General features: G+C 41.6%; 1 long non-coding RNA gene across 2 annotated transcripts in view; it reads left to right on the forward strand.

Moving 5' to 3' along the window:
- Positions 1–16,460, forward strand: part of LOC138752734 (uncharacterized) — a 64,750-nt gene that overhangs the window by 7,022 nt on the left and 41,268 nt on the right. Inside the window, exons 3-4 of one of the 2 annotated variants that reach the window (XR_011350883.1) lie at positions 129–273; positions 1,477–1,656. This is a non-coding gene — a long non-coding RNA (uncharacterized lncRNA). Of the gene's footprint in view, positions 1–128; positions 274–1,476; positions 1,657–16,460 lie in introns of those variants that run through there. The other variant, XR_011350884.1, reaches the window with a different exon arrangement.

A 16,460-nucleotide genomic window follows, 5' to 3' on the forward strand; every position in this document is an offset into this window, starting at 1 on the left:
ACTGGTCTGATGAAAGACTAAAGACATTTGGGCTTTTCAACCACAAAATGCAACTGTCTGAAATTTAATTTCCAAACTAATGTTTTACTCAAGCTTTACACAATTGAAATTTGTTTTTTTCCCTGCAGTGTGAAATATGACAATGACTATTTCCAAGTTACCACCTCATTCCAGAAAGTCATCTTGTAGGAAATTGGATCAAGTGACCATCAAGGGGCTCTCCTGAGAAATCCATGATGTCTGAACACAATGCAAGGTGACAGGCCCTGGAAGGTAAGGCCCATACACCTTAGAACCTTTGGACCTACCCCAAGCAACAATGAAAACCCACCACTCAAGCCATCTTCTAAGGCCCAGACCACAATCCCCAGATCCTCTTGAGGCCCTCTGATACCCCTGAACCCGCAACATCCCGCAATCTCCTGATCCTTTTGGACAATTTGCTCTCCTCCCACTGATACAAATCAGACCAGCCCTTCCTCCCCACCTCCCCCACTGAGGGCAATGCCAGTTTAACTGACGTTCTTGGTGGTTGCACAAACTGAAGCTGTAAATTCCTACAGCGATGCCAACCAAACACACTTGTCTCTGGTCATTAGAATTTCCAGCTGTCATGTAAACCATAGGAAAACTTAAACAAGAACACATGAGGTCCTTATGGAGGCCAAACTATGAGGCCTGGAAACTGCATGGCACAGTTACATTTGAAAAAAAAACTTTAAGCAAAATATTAAGAATTGGGAATAAGGTCCCAAACTAAAAATAGACAAATTGGAGAATTTTGTGAAAAGATGTCAAACGGGTCCCTTTGCTACTGGAATAGGCAGCAATGAATCTAGAACCATGGCCTGTGCTACACTATCTTGTATGTCCACCACTGTTGATAATGAACCACTTAAAGAAATTAAAAAGAAAATGAAGCATTCCACTGTATTAACCAGCAGTTTACACAGTCAGCCTGTAATCACCAATCTGCAAGAAGGGCATTGACTTCAAATATCCTGTGCAATATTAATGCAAAATTATATAAAATTCCTCTGTCTGCTGCTTCAATAAATGTATTAGCCCATTTGTGTTACTGTATCACACTGCATGATTTCAGCCCAATTGCCTGCTAATGGCAATAACTGTCTCCAGTGGGCTGTTTACTAGAAAAGGAAACACTGAGCCAATTAAACCATTTGGCAACAATCAGCATTCAGTGACCTCATTTTTTGTGGACTGTCAGATGGTGTAAGAACAGCTGAAGGCTCAGGAATCTGACCACAACACCAAAAGGAAGCTCCGAGTGCAACGCAAAAATTGCTCTCAGGTATCAGTGTGCATGAGACAGATTGTATGATGTCCTTATGCATATCTTCATGCTTCAGGATACATCAGTTAACCTAACATTTAAACTTCTGCATCAAGATGACAGTGTTCAGATAATGATAATTTTGGCAGAGTTTTGTGAAGTCTTGTTGCTTCTATTCTCAGGTGAACATGTGAGAAATATTTTTATCAGAACTAAGTGTATGAAAACAGCTGAAAGAACGGGTGATGTGTCCTTCGGAGTCACTAACTTGTGTGCTCTGAAACTCTCTGAGATCTTGTGTGAAATTTTGCAATTCCATTCTACTACTGCAAGCATTTCAATGATTTAAAGGTTTCTTTCATCCTGCAAAATAAATTGAAATGAACTTGTTTTCTTTTGCAAGCGTCAATTTCTTGAAATATATTATCAAAAGATTGGTGCAAATGGTTGTTATTTTAAGACATTAAATTTTCTTCCGTTTCTGTCAGTAACTTTTGACCATGTTTTAGTTTTTAAAGTTCAAAGCTCAGCCCAGATTTATTGTCAGAGTAAACACAATTTTACGTTTCTACTTCATGTTTTATATCCTCCAAACCTCCAAAGACTATAGTCCCAGCTTATTCACTCTCCTCATAAGCTCATGTCTTAATTTCCTGAATTAACCTGGTCATCCTCTTTTGTACCACCTCCAAAGCCAGTATATCTGTTACACACCAGTGTGTTTTGTTTCGCTATTTCCATTTCTGTGTAAAACAGTATGGACTAGTTCAATGTTCAGGAGATTTGGCCACCTGAGAACTGTTCACTCTACTTTTGGGACAAGATCAATGCAGACACTTGCAATTGATGCTGAAGACAAGCAAGAGCTTCATTGTGTGAACAACTCAGAGTCAAAGGAATCAGGCAATACCCTGGTTCCATTTCAGCTTTGACCTACCTTGCTCCTGCCAGCTTCTCCCACTGGCTAAAAACCCATTCCAATATGTAGCATGGTTTATTTCATCAGTACTTGACTGAATGGGCACTTTAAATGGAGTGAAACCTGATAACAATACTTTTGGAAATTTACCTGTGTACTCTGCATAAGGTGAATTTGTGCATCTGTTATTTCCCTGTGCAATGTTCTCCTTGGTCTAACACTGGTGATGTTAGCCCATGAGGTAGAGATATCATTGGTCACTCCTGCGGGTGCCGTGTTAACATTGAGGTGTCAAGCTCCAGGGCAATTCTCCTACTTGACTTCTATCCTTTCAGTATTCCTGCCCACTTTGATATCACTCCAACACCATGACCCATTAACTACATTCTCAAAACTTCATTACAATTGACCCAGGACCTGATCCTTGACCCAGAACCTGATCCTTGACCTCAATTTCCCAAGGCCTGACCCTTCAGTTCCTTACACTTCAATTCTCCAAGCCTCAATGTTCCCTTACACACAATCCTGATATTGATCACCACCCTTCTACCAGAAAACAGACTTGATGATCAATCCCACCTCAGCCAACATCCCAATTCCACATCAGCAACCTAACCGAAACCAAATCACAATCCACAAATTGTTGGCCCAACCTATAACCACACCAGTCTAATATTGATCATTTACTTCTCCATACCCCAATCTACAGATTACCAACCCTCAGTCATGCCACAATGCATTGACCCTCTCACTCCTCCAAGGTCCTCAGACACTTCCTCATTCTCTAATGGTGCATTTTCCTTAATGTATTGTAGAGCGACTAATGACGTGTCAGGAAGAGAAGTTGTCTTTTCAGGAACTTTTTAAAAATAATTTTTAATCATTCTGATATCATAACAGAGCATTTAAAAAGGTTTTTCATTTAGAACATATAAAATAGAAATGCACAACAGATTGCATGCCCTTCTGCCCACAATGCTATGCCAACATAATAACCTTGCACTAATGACAGCCTAGAATTTACCTACTGCATACTGCTCCATTTTCCTCAGCTCTGTGTACATGTCCAATAGTCTCTTAAAAGATCCTATTGAACCTGCCTCCACCATTTCATGCACCCAGCCCTCTTTTTGCAAAACACCTACCTCTTACACCCCCCTGCAGTTACTCCCAAGCACTTTAAAAATATGTTCCCTCATGATCCGTTGCACCTGCTCCCAGCACGCGATCTTCCATGCAACATCATTCACAATGTCTTCCTTCTTCAAAAAAACATGGCTTCCCCCTACCACCATCAACAGCTCTCAGCTGATAATGCCCCATTACCTGTGCATCTGTCCTGGCCGCCTGCATTCTCACACACAACAAGGATTCCCTTTGTCCTCATCTACCACTCCACTAGCCTCAGCATCCAACATACCATCCTCCAACATTTCTACCACCTACTCCATGATTCACCACCAGACACAAATTGGCATCTCCTCTCTTCTCTGCCTTCTGCTGGGACCACGTCCTCTGTGACTCCCTCATTCGCTCCTCCCTTCCTACCAATTACCCCCTTGGCATCTACCCTTGTGACATCAGAGAGTGCTACACCTCCTTCCTCACCAAAATTCAGGGCCCTAAGTAGTCCTTCCAAGTGAAGCAACACTTCATGTGAATTTGCAGGGTTATTTACTGCATTCAGGATTCCCTTTGTGATTTTCTCTATATCGGAGAGACTGGACACAGACTAGGAGATTGCTTTGTTGATCATCTTCACTCTGTCCACCACAAATCAATTTCCCATCCCATTCACCTGCCACCATGTTTGTCCATGATCTCATGAACTGCCAGTCTGAGGAATAACATCATTCCAAACAGATAACATTAACATCAGGCCTTTTCACAATGCTGTGAACCGGCAGTGTGAAAATGTCAGCCCTGGAAAATTATCTGGGTCTGTGGACCTACTTCTTAGGTAAGGCCGTGGTCCTGGGTAATTTCCCCGCATCACCCTCTCCCCGTGGTGTAAATCAGCAAATGGCTGAGCAGGGGAAGCGTCGTGACGTCAGCTCTTGTGTGCTGCATCATATAGGCAATTAAAATAATCATACCACAGAAATACAACAGCAGGCCATTTCAGGGCCACTCCAGCACCTCGCAGTGGCAACTCAAAGCAGGATCAATGGCTGTCCTCATTACCCATAATCCCCCATGCAGCTGGAACCGCTCTGCATTTCCCAAAGCAGTTCCAGCTCTGTGAGGGATTATGGGTAATGAAGTTGCCCATTGATCCTGCATTATGTCACCATTGCAATGTCAAAGCAGGGGAGTGGCGGGGGGGGCGACGGATGGCCAGGTGCGAGAAGGGGGGGGGGGTGATAGATACCTGTGGGTGAGGTGGCTTCTTATTAAATATTTGGACCATATCACCAAATTTGAATCTCATTCAATGCCAATTGGAGAACTGGGTAAAGAAATACTTTAACAATACGTGTTCATGTGATGATGAAATAAACACTCTGTATCCAGTTCACGTATCAGTGAAGGTTGGTTTTAATGAACAATGAAAAGCAACATTAAGATCCAATTCTGAGATCATGAGAACACTAATTAGAATAGCTTCTTACTCTCGTGAGTGCATAATGCATCATTGCTGGGGGCGGGACCACTACCCCCCACCCCGAAATTTTCAGGGAGGGCAAATTACTCTGAATTTGGACCACGATGTGAAAGGCCCAGGAGGTCCTGCCTTCCCGGGTCCAAGTAGGGTCACCACTCATCCGCAGTGTGAAAAGGCCTATTGACTTCTCCAGTTTTCGTTAGCCACCCCCTGCCCCCAAATCTATCTTTCCCTATCCCTAAGTCTGCTTTCCTCTATCTCAAGTCACTTTCACACTGACACCTTGTCCCAGTAATTGACGGCCAATCTACCGGTTAAAGTTCCAGTGTGAAAGCCTTTCAATCAGCCTGCAGACATCATTAGAAACCAGGGCTGATACTGATGATACTACCTAGGACGTCTGATGACATCTGCGTGCCGATAAGCTCAGTGTGAAAGGGTATCTTGGCATTAAGTAGTGAAATGTTGATTATGTTTTTATGTGTGAGTTCAGGAATATGAAGGAAACAAAAGATTAAAAAGAAGGTATAATCTTTGCTGACCTACATAAATCTTTATAAATGTCTAAAGAACCATGGGAAAGTCACAGTGGGAGAGGGGAAATGACAGATCCGCCCTCCCAGAATTCCCTGCGGCAGAGAAACCCCTCCTTTTCCCTGCAGCATGGAATTCTGGGAGGACAGGTCCGCCATCACTCTTTCCCACAGGGTCTTTATAAATTGTGCGGCTACGTGTTTTATACAACTTTCTCATCATCTTTTATAAATTTATAAAGCTTTATATAGGTCAGTACAACAGGGGTTGAAGGGCTCATACTCCACTGTACATAATGCTTAATTATGTTATATTTGGACATAATTAATTTTATTTAACTATAAGATCATAATACATTGATCAGGATTTAGGACAGGTGCACCATTGCTTGATGCATCACTCAGAGGTCACTGATGGAGGACAGAATCCCCTATCCCTGGGGATGCCTTGTGATGAAGTGAAAGGACACAGAGAACTGGTTAACAGTGGTCCAGTGTGAAAGGCAAAAATGGCTTCCTTAACTGGTTCACTGAATGGCCAATCTACTGGTTAGACAGTGTGAAAAGGGCTTCAGTCTCTCTCCTTCTCCTTTCCTCCAACTCTGCATTCACAGAGCCACATCCCTCCCTGATCAGTTCTCACCTTTCCTCTCTTGTCCTCCTAACCATGTCCAGTTATTGCCTTTTGCCTGTTGGCCTGTGCTTCTCCCCTGCTCTTTATTCCCTCCTGCCCCCAGCCTTTTAATTCAGGAGCCTGTCTGCTTTTTGCTCATACCTTGACAAAGGGCTCAGGCCCAAAACGTTGGTTATATATCTTTACCTCCTATGGATGCTGCTTAGTTCCTCCAGCAGTTTCATATTTTTTTCCAGCACAAGAGCAGGTACATTGGCCCACCGTGTCTGTGCCAACTATGATGCCAATTTAAAACTAATTCCCACATCCCCTGTCCCCTTGTATCTGTCAAATGCCTCTTAAATATTACTATTGTATCTGTTTACTCCATCTGTCCCCTGGGAAACTGTTCCAGCCCCTACCAAACCCTATGTAAAAACTTGCCTCACCCTTCTCCTTTAAACTTTTCCTTCTCTCACCTTAAACCTATGTCCTCAAATATTTGACATTTCTGCTCTGGTGTAAAAGATTCTGACTCTATCCTATCTATGCCTCGTGATTTTATGTACTTCTTTCAGATCACCCCCTCTGCTTCAGTGCTCCAGAAAAGCAATCCAATTTTATCCAACCTCTCCTCATAGCTAATACACACTAATCCAAACAATATTCTGATGAATCCTTATATTTTGATTAGCCAGGACATCAAATGTTATGGGGAGAAGGCCAGGCAATGGGAAAATGGTTCAGCACATGACTGAATGGATGGGCAGACCTGATTGACCAAATAGCCTATTTCTGCTCCTATGTCTTATAGTCTTAGGATAAAGGGTCCTGACCTGAAATAGTAGGCCTTTTCACACTGCGAGCAAACAGTGACCTTGCTTGGACCTGGGTGAAATTCCTGAGAAGGCAGGACTTCCTGGCTTTTAACACTGTGGACCAAATTCCCTGTAATTTTACCTCCCTGGCAATTTAGGGGGGGTCCTGCCCCCAGCGATGCATTATACATTCACAGGAAGTCCTATTGGAAGCCAGAATGCACAATAACGGTGGACAAGACTGACTTAACGTCAGTAGCCCTGAAACCCTGTTCTGCAATAACAAGGCAGGCAAGTACAGTGAGCATCATTTTGAATGGCGGCATGCAAATGCTGGAGAAGCAAGAACACTTATTCTCAGAGCAAAACATGGAGATGGTTGAAAGCAGTGACATCACAATGCTTCCCCTGCTCGGCCATTTTCCAATTCAGACCGCAGGGAGATGGTAGACTGGGGAAATTACCGGGGTCCCCAGCCCTATCCGAGAAGTAGGGCCATAGACCTGGGTGAAATTCACGGGAGAGCTCCTGTGAAACTTTCCTAGGAAAGCCCATTTTACATGGCAGTGTGAAAAGGTCTTGTGCCTGACCATTTCTGTCCGAAGAGGTTGCCTGACCCAATCATTTGCTCCAGCTTCTCTTTGTTCACTCATCTGTTTGTTTACAAAAGGACAATTGTTTACATACTGTATAACATTCCAATAGTAAAAAAAAACCATGATCTACTGTTCTTTTATCGGGTTTAATTTTTTTAATATATTGCCAACTAAACAGTGTAGTGAATTATGCAGCTATTGACTCTTTGGTCTTTCACTGTGAAGTGCGCCCTGTGGTATGTAACTTTTTAGTATAAACAGTTAACAGGAGTCAGACCAGGACTTCCTGTTTTTGTACCCAAGCAACTACTTTTTTCATTGAAGATCTTGACAAAGAGACCTTAGGGTTCATTTCAGAAGCAAAATGTGCAGGAGGAACTTAGCCTGTCACATAGCATCTATGGAAAGATAAAGAGAAATCACTAATCCTCCAGTTTGCCCAAGCTCAGAGGAAGGTGGTCAACCTGAAATACTGTAAATGACTGGTTTCTCTTTCCACAGATATTGCACGTCTGGCTTGCTTCTTCTAGGGCTTTTGCTTTTGGTTTAGATTCCAGTATTTTGTGCTCCATTTCAGGAATGTATGCATTACTGTCCTGCCTTCAGCTTGAATAAACCCTGATAATTAGCCACAATGCTGTCTTCCGACACTGTCAAGGCTTCCCTACCCAAGTTGATGTTAAGTGGACAATTCAGTTGAGCAATTGCTCAACAAAAAAAAATTTGATGTTTCGCCCACAATAATTTCACACTTGTCAACATTCAAAGTGTGTCTCCTTCAGGGCAGCCCTAATGTAAGACCCTGTAATGCTATTAATGTCATCATTTTTTAATAGGGAACGAACAGTCACAAAATTCAAAATGTACCTTTTGTAACAGCAAAGGAAATAAACCTGAACATTGTACATCAGTGATACAGTGGCTCTGATGCACGCACGGTTTATTTCTGCAGTGTGAACTCCACGACTGATCATTACCCCTTCCCAGCTGCTAAAGCTTCACAGCTTAAAGGGACATGGTTATTATGGTATTTAGGCTGTCTCTCTGTCACAATTAGAATGAGAAATGGAGCCTATGAAAAATATCAACAGATTCAGATGACAGAAAACGCAGCCTTGTGTCAGCTGGTGATCCTGCTAAACATCATGGAAAAATCCCAAGCACTGTTATCTCAAATGAACTCTGCAATTTTGAACTCTTTTCAAATACTTTGCCCAGAAAACAATTACTATGAATTGTCATAGATTTTGTTGTCAGAAAATTTGCCATTTTGTCCTTGGGTAACAGTAATATGTTTATTGCTGTGACTGTCATAGCTTTCTTACTGCTCACCAGACAGGAGATGGTATGAAGAACCCGGCTCGTTTTTGAAAGCACGCCCTCTGGTGCATCAGTTGAAGCCAGCAGATGATGTAATTTCTTTCCATCTTCCCTAGGGAGAACCCATTTTTCAAATTGGGGAAAAAACATTAAAAATAGACTCCAAAATTTCTTGCATCCTTTCAAATGGGGCTGAGGAAGAATTTCTTCATGAATCATGGCAATCAATTCTCAACCCAAACAAGACCATTAAGGGGGAATCATTGAATTTTTTTTGGCAGGTACTTGATCTATAGAGATTACGGTGAATAGGTAGGAATGTGGATCTGAAGCCGTGATCAGACCAGCCAAGGTCATATTGAATGGTATAACAGGCTCAAAGGATCGTGTGAGATATCTCCACCTCACATTTCTTATGACAACGGCTCTGTATACGCTTATCTTTGTGAGGTTATCTTTGTGAGGCTCCGAATCATGGGTCCTCTACCGGCACCACCTACGGCTCCTAGAACGCTTCCACCAGCGCTGTCTCCGCTCCATCCTCAACATCCATTGGAGCGCTTTCATCCCTAACGTCGAAGTACTCGAGATGGCAGAGGTCGACAGCATCGAGTCCACGCTGCTGAAGATCCAGCTGCGCTGGATGGGTCACGTCTCCAGAATGGAGGACCATCGCCTCCCCAAGATCGTGTTATATGGCGAGCTCTCCACTGGCCACCGTGACAGAGGTGCACCAAAGAAAAGGTACAAGGACTGCCTAAAGAAATCTCTTGGTGCCTGCCACATTGACCACCGCCAGTGGGCTGATAACGCCTCAAACCGTGCATCTTGGCGCCTCACAGTTTGGCGGGCAGCAACTTCCTTTGAAGAAGACCGCAGAGCCCACCTCACTGTCAAAAGGCAAAGGAGGAAAAACCCAACACCCAACCCCAACCAACCAATTTTCCCCTGCAACCGCTGCAACCGTGTCTGCCTGTCCCGCATCGGACTTGTCAGCCACAAACGAGCCTGCAGCTGACGTGGACTTTTACCCCCTCCATAAATCTTCGTCCGTGAAGCCAAGCCAAAGAGAAAGACATTTCTTATGTGGAACACTTGACAAAGAATCAAGTGACCTTACGTCACTTGTGACTCTCACCTAATTTAGTTGTTTATACCAAGGTTCTGTACATTCTTTAAACTTCCAGTAGGGAATTGAATGGGGAACAGATAAGGCATTTCCTTCATGAGCTGTAATTGGTTCTTCTAGGCCTCGAATGATTTGAAAGGAGTATCAGAGCCAGCACCACCAGACTGAGAAACAGCTTCTTCCCACGGAGCAGTGAGAATTCAGAATGACCAAACTGTTCACACTAACCACCTTAGTCTCTCATATTTACAAAATATTTACTTGTATACATGAATACTTATTCTACATATATATTGTTTATCTGTATGTTTGTTGTGCCTGATTGTATATCTGCGTGCTTTGCACTGAGGACTGGAGAATGTTGGTTCATCATGTGTACTTGTGCAATTAGATAATAATAAACTTGACTTGAGCTACAGTCTTTACAAGGACCATTGTGTGCTGCAGAGGTTGTTTTCCTCCATATTAACAACTTGAATGATATTGCAGCTAACATGATTATTAAATTTGTGGATGACACCAAAATTGCTAGTGGACTGTGAAGAATGATATTTAAGTTTACAACAGGATCTAAATCAGTTGGGAAGTTGGGCCAAGCAGTAGCAAATGGAATTTAACTCTGAGAAGTGTGAGGTATTGCACTTTGGTAAGTTAAATCTAGGTACAATTAGGATGGTGAATAGTAGGGCTATGAAGATTATTATCAAACAGAGAGACCTATGGGGCATTGGTGCATAATTCTCTGAAAGTGGCAAATCAAGTGGACAAAGTATGAAAAAGGCATTTGGCTCACTGGTCTTCAAGGGAGAGGTTGGATAGGCTGGGTCTTTATTCTCTGGAGTGAATAAGATGGAGAGGTGACCTTTATAGAGGAATATAAATCATGGGAACATGGATTAAAGTGAACACTCACAGTCTTTTTCACAAGGTAGACAGTTCTAGAACTAGAGGTTTAAGGTGAGGGTTGAGAGATTTAAAAGAAGCAACCTCTTCACTCAGAGGGTAATTGATATGTCAAATGAACTGCCAGAAGAAATGGGTACATTTATGATATTTCAGACATTTGGATAGTTCTAGGGAAAGGAAGAGCATGGACCAAATGGGACTAGCCCAGAGAGACTACTGGAGAATATGGAGAACATAGTGGTGGTATTTTGCAGAGTTGGCTGGCATGGACTTCAGTGTTCCATTATGTATGTGGATTGCTGCTATCCTCTCAGCTTGATCTCCTCCTCTCCTTCTGCATGATCTTTCTGGGTCCTCAGGTCACACTCTTTCACCACTGTATCTCCTGTTGGTGCGATTCTGCTGCTGGGTTCTTGGTGGCTGCTGGCATTTTGCCATGTTAAATGCTACAGAGAGTGATATTGAGAACCTCTGATGGTTTCAATGTTTGAATGCCTTCCTTTCCCCTATGGATCTGACCCTTCAACACCCTGATGGCTCCATTGCACATTTCCCCTGATGATCCAAGCTCTCCAAACCCCTGATGTCAACGACCATTAGTTCCCCCAATGGGCTAGACTCTGACCCCTTGATAGTTTTGGCCCTCCATTTCTAATCACCCTGTTCCCCCCAATCCCCTCCTCATTGAGCATTGAACCAAAAACACCCACCATTAGTCCAATTATGTCTGATCATTAACCTGCCTCACTATCCTTACTCATGCCCACAAAGAGAAAGTGCCCCAATGATTCAGAATTGATGCTTGCAGCACCAAGAACAACATAGGCAACCAAGGATATAATGTGGCAAAACAGGCCTGGGACCCAAAATTGATATTTTCTGTGGAGAATATGGTATTTGTTATTTTAAAGAGACAGCAAGCTAGTCACTACAGAAATAGAGACATTTAAATGAAGGCATGAATGATGAAATAGCCACAATTAGTAAGACCTGAGTCAAGTTCATCCCATGACTACACCTGTGACTTTTATATTTAATTATCTTTTTTTAGACCTACAGCCATTTCAGCCTACAAGTCCATAATGTCTAATCTACACGCCTGGTACATTTTGAATGGTGGGAGGAACACGGGAGAATGTACAAATTCTTTACAGACAACATGGGATTTGCTCGCACTGTAAAGGGATTTCATCAACCATTACGCCAACCATGCCGCGCAGTCTCAACATTACTTTGGAATTTGATCCTGGCATGGGATTTGAAGTCTCCATTAACAATAATCCTAGACAAATTTATACCTAATATCATAAAGACGGCAAGGAAGTAGTAAGAGGTGGAGTGAGGGATGTAGGAGAGAGTGGCAAAACTTTCTCACCCAATGACAGACAAAGATGCAATAAAACTTTGGAACTGGATCATTCCATAGAATTATGGAATGGCTACAACACCGAAGGCGGCCATTTCACCCATCACATGTATGCCAACAGTCTGCCAGAACAACATTAATTCCCAGCCTCTTCACTACACCTTGCAAATTTTTTTTGAGTCATCCTCAAATTTAGAAGCTATGGCTAATACCTCAGTCCAGGTTATTAACATAGATTGAAAAAAGTAATGGACCAACCCACATCTTGTGAGGTAAAGGTTCCATTGTCACGTAATATATTTAGAATGTAACACACATGAAGTTCTTTAACTTTTATCTACTGTAAGGCAGACAGAGAATCGCCACTTTGTCCAGCCCCCCTCATAGAAACCCACAGCACCTGGTGCTCCCAAACCATCTCCCCTCCAAGAAATGGCCAGTCCTGAGCCTGCTTAGCTTCTAAGATCAGACTGCTTATGAACACCAAGTGTCGCAGAGCCTCTGCATCTCTATTCATTTGTGTTCATCATGAAAAACAACAGTCAACTCTCTTTTGTCTAAAACTTTGCCAACTATGTGTGCATGTTATTTTAGTCGAGTACATGACACAAAATTTGCTGATAAATCAGGTATGTTACACATAATGAATTGCCTTTTGAGTGTCAGAATATAGATGAAAATGTGATATACGCTATCAAAATAGTTCAACATAATTTGCCCTGAAGAAACTTACAAGGCACTACCCCTGTTATGAGAGGTGAGGCATTTCCAGAAAACAGTCTACTTCTCAATTTTCCAGAAAGCAAAGCCATATTATCTGTGCATGAATCAAGAAAAGTGAGTTGATAAAGAATGTCATGCAAATTCTGTGAAAGCGAGTTTTTATTCTGCGTCTCAGATATTTTGGTACTGACTTTGTCCTTAATAGGCTCCACTTCTTCACATATTATACTTTTACTGTTGCAAAGAGCAGTGGGAGGGACTCATCAGCTAAGGAGCATTCATGGAGAGAAATGGACAGACAATGCCTCGAATAGCACCATCTTACTACAGGTACTTACAGTACATGCATGTAGATTACTTCCATGATGGAAGTAAATGATGCAGATCATTTTTCTTAGATACTTTTCTTGCATCTCTTATTTTAATTTACTTTTATTTTTTTCATTTCCCTTGGATTCCTTTATACCAGTCTGGAATACATTGGTACCTACAATCCAGCATTTGTCTTAAGCCATCTTGTTGTTATTATCTGACATTTACAGGTTAAGGTAGCAAGTCCTAAATTAGATTAGATTTATTGCCAGAGAATATGCATGACATCACATACAATTCTGAGATTCCTTTTCTCCTGCGGGCATGGCAGAATTACCACTAAGTGATAGTAAAAAAAATAAACTGTACACAGCATAAACATGTAAGCAAAGAACTGAAAACAGATAGCAAAGATAAACAAATGGACTGTGCAACACAGAGAGAACAAAAGAAAATCAATAAAGTGCACAAGTAAGAGTCTACGATTGAGTTCGTTGTCGAGGAGTCTGATGGTGGAGGGATAGCAACTTTTTCTGAATCTGGTGGTGTGAGTCTTGTGACACCTATACCTCTTTCCTACTGACAGCAATGAGAACAGAGCATGTAGTGGGTGCTGAGGGTGGTTGATGATTGCTGCTGCTCTCTGAAGGTAGCATTTCCTGTATATGTACTCAATTTTGCCTGTGATGTCCTGGGCTATGTCCATTATCTTTTGGAGAGTTATTTATGCTCAGGGGTATTGGTGTTTCCATACCAAACCATGATGCAGTCAGTCAGCACACTTTCCACCACACCTCTGTAGAAATTTGCCAAGGTTTCTGATGTCATATTAAACCTCCACAAACTCCTGAGGAAGTTGGTTCAGGAAAGATACTCTGAGACAGTGGCTCCCAAGAACTTAAATTTGCTCACCCTCTCCACTTTTGATTGCCCAATGATCACTGGATCGTATACCTTTGGCTTTCCTTTCCTGAAGTCAACAATCAGCTCCTTGGTTTTGGTGACATTGAGTGCAAGGTGATTGTTGGTGCACCATTCAGCCAAGTTTTCAATCTCCTTCCTGTAGGCTGACTCATCTCCTTTCTTTATAAAACCCACTACCGTGGTATCGTCGGCAAATTTGTATATGGAGTTACTGTCGTATCAAGCCACACAGTCGTAGGTGTAGAGTGAGTAGAATATGTTGATCATTCTCCACTGATGTTACTCAAACCACTGAGTTCCTCCAACAGATTGCTTTTTGCTCCACAGGCTAATATCTGTGATTCCAATCATAACTCATTTTAGCCAGTGATATTACAAAGGCAGGGATTAGCAAAATTAGACCATTCAAAAAGAAGCTCTTTATGCCCTGTCCATGCCCCAATCAAAAGCTTACAGCTTGATACTTAATTAACAATGCTTCAATGAGGATGGGCAGGTTATGGACATCCTATCAAAAAGCATCTGCTGTTCATCAAGGATAGGTGAAAACCTGCAGGACTCCTACATTCGAAACCTGTTACAATAATTAAACATCTTCCTGGGTTTCTATTGCCTCCTTGCCCCAGGAATGTTGGCCACAAGTTGTGTGGGACCTTCGATGATTATAGCACAAAGGTCACTGCTGTGGGTGGCCACACAAAATGCAATGAGAGATTACATTACAGGTGTATTTAAAGGTCCTCTGCTGCCATTTTAACACTGATTTAGGGGGCAAATGAATTTCTGACCAATTCCCTTGAACACTATTCCTCTCCATTCGACTAAAAAGTTGATTCAGCATCTTTGGGATTTCTAGACTGTCTTTGACATTTCAGAATAAAGCCAATTCCATTGTTTTTCCCACAGAGGCAAACAAACTCTTTATATTAAACCAATTTCATGTACATTTTAGTTCATAAAAATGTGAATATTTTGCAACAGAAATTTAGCTTTCTTTAATGTGCTAATATTTGGCCATGTTCCAATTTATGATCTAACAGTAGTGTTTATGAGGGAATTATTTTTAAGTAAAATCTACCACCTTTTTAGCCACATATCAGTGGACCAAAAAAAATTACAGTCTCTGTATAGTCCTGCCATTAGCTTGTCAGAATTAAATGGAGTAAATTTGCCAATAAATTACTGCATAGAAGAGGGTTGAAAATGTGAAATTCAAAGCTCAGACAATATAATTACTACCCTTGGAATGGAGTCTCAACATCAAAAGATACAAAGAAAGGTTCATTTTGAAACCATTGCTGATTTAGTTGGCAGGCAGACATTAATTACTATTAGAAATCCGGAGCTTGTATGACAAGGGCTGAACTGATATAAAAGGGGAATAGGAGAAAGTTTCCACGAGTAATAGGTTTCATCATAATTAAAATTGAGAACAAGAATGAAAAGGTTTAATTCTGAATGACAACAATCCAAATATATTAAATGGGACTAAAAATGATACATTGCACCAATAACTACAGAAAAAGAAAATTGATCTCAGGTTGAAGAAAAAAATCTTATACCTCTATTATTATTGTTGTCCAAAAATGACAATTGAATAAGCCATGTTAAATAGCATTGTGGTTAGCTGCAATGCTAAATAGCGAATGAGCAATCATATGGGATCTTGACGTGAGTGTCAAAACCATTAGAATTCGTCTAGTCTCAATAAATGTCACAGCAAACTGTATCAGTGGCACCTGAACACTTGAAGACTGCATTATGAAGCAAAGTGACTTGGTCCCCTGCACCCAGGAGCCATGATTTGACGCTCCTCAGTAAAATAATTTGCATGTCGAGAGCAGAAAGCTGTACAAGTCCAGTCTGCAATTCATCAGATATCCCCAGGATGGAATTTCACCTGTATTTTTAATAGAATGCAAGACTTACTTCAAAGTTCAGATTCTTTTTCATGTGATCGAGAAAGAATTACATTTTATTGGCAGTGTAAGAATCTGTATTCAATGAGATACGTATACATGTAAACACATTTTAAAATGTAAACTGAGTGCAATAGGGAGAGAAAAAAAATCAAAGTGTACCAAGTAAAAGTCCTTAAATAAGCCTCTGTTGAGTTTATTGTTGAGAAGTCTGATGATGGAGGGGGAGCAGCTATTCCTGACCTGGTGGTGAGAATCTTGTGCCTCCTAGACATCTTTCCTGATGTAGCAGCAAGAACAGACTGTGAGCTGGGTGATGTGGATCTTAATAATTGCTGCTGCTCTCTGACAGCAGCATTCCCTATAGATCGGTGGTTGTCAACCTTTTTCTTTCCAACTCACATACCACTTTAAATATTAGTAAGGGATTGCTTAAGGTGGCATGTGGATGGAAAGAAAATCCCTTACTAATCACAGAGCACT

Source organism: Narcine bancroftii, chromosome 2 (genome assembly GCF_036971445.1).
Source record: "Narcine bancroftii isolate sNarBan1 chromosome 2, sNarBan1.hap1, whole genome shotgun sequence".
Lineage (NCBI taxonomy): Eukaryota > Metazoa > Chordata > Chondrichthyes > Torpediniformes > Narcinidae > Narcine > Narcine bancroftii.